General features: G+C 41.3%; 1 pseudogene; it reads right to left on the bottom strand.

The window, feature by feature from the left end:
* Positions 1–160: 160 nt before the first annotated feature.
* On the bottom strand, positions 161–1,044 carry LOC105311735 (annotated as a pseudogene).
* Between the last annotated feature and the right edge of the window lie 221 nt (positions 1,045–1,265).

The raw sequence follows: 1,265 nt of genomic DNA on the forward strand, positions 1-1,265 counted from the left end.
GGTTCATCATCTTCTTCTTCTTCTTCTTCTTCCTCTTCTTCCTCTTCCTCTTCCCCTTCGGGGGGCTTCCTCTTCTTCCTCTTCCTCTTATTTCTCTTATTCCTCTTCCTCCTCTTCCTATTCCTTTTCCTCTTCTCCCTCTTCTTTCTCCTTCTCCTCCTCCTCCTCCTCCTCTCCCCCCTTCTTCATCATCCATGTCAGGAACCAAGTGGCACTGAATAGATTTGAACAAATATCATCTTTGATGACTTCTCCTAATTAATCTGCACCTGCATCAGAATGGTCAGTAAACCAGGTAAAGAAGATATCTCTGGTTCCTCATACTGTTTCTTTCTGCTGGCTTTATTTTGCATTTGACTTGAAAGTTTCATCAAATCCTTTCCAGATTTCCATTTGGTTTCAGTGGACTTTAAAGATGGATCACCACTCTCATTCAGATGAAATTCTCTGGAGAGGACTTTATTGTCATCAAAATAAAAATCTATTCTGTGACCTGATTTAATATCTTCAAATTCTGTCACTTCAATTCCTGTCAAATAATGCAACCCCTCTTAATCCTCTTCCCCAAGCAGTGCAGACTCTTGTTGATGGTTGACAAATGTCCTTACCAAAAAATTTGGGATTTTGGCAATCAATTCTGAAAAAATAGTTGGCGGAGTTCATTATATTTCTACTTTCGAAATCTCCTCACTATTCATTAAGTCTGTCTATTTCGTTTTCTACTTCATCAATATGTTCAATTGCTTCTTGTTCTTTTTCTGAGGTCTTGTTGGTCCCATCATGGTTTGAGTTGAGCTCTTTTTTACTGACTTTGGCTGCCAGCACTGATATGGTGCTACTCCAGGGTGGAAACGGCAGGGTGGGGACAAGGAGAGAAGGGAAGGCGAAGTGGGCAGACAGCAGCTTCTGCTCATGCCACACACATGGGCAATCACTCAGTTCAGCTGCCTCCTCCCAGGAGGACCTGAAGCAGTGTGACGGTCCTGGCCTGGGCTTCTGCTTATGAAGAGCAGGCGGCTGGGCTCCCTCCCTCAAGCTCCTCATTTCAGCTTCCTTCTCATTCTCCCAGGGCCACTTCCTCCTCCCCCATAATTGTTTATTTTTTATTTTATGCACACATACGTGTACTCATAAAAATATGTAAATATATAGTATTATTTTGTATGCTTTTTACATAAGTGTTATATGGTTTGTGTCATTCTGTAACTCCCTTTCTTCACTCAGTGTTATATTCTGAGGATATATTCATATTGATAAATATAGCT

Source organism: Pteropus vampyrus, unplaced genomic scaffold, assembly GCF_000151845.1.
Source record: "Pteropus vampyrus isolate Shadow unplaced genomic scaffold, Pvam_2.0 Scaffold1000007559, whole genome shotgun sequence".
NCBI lineage: Eukaryota > Metazoa > Chordata > Mammalia > Chiroptera > Pteropodidae > Pteropus > Pteropus vampyrus.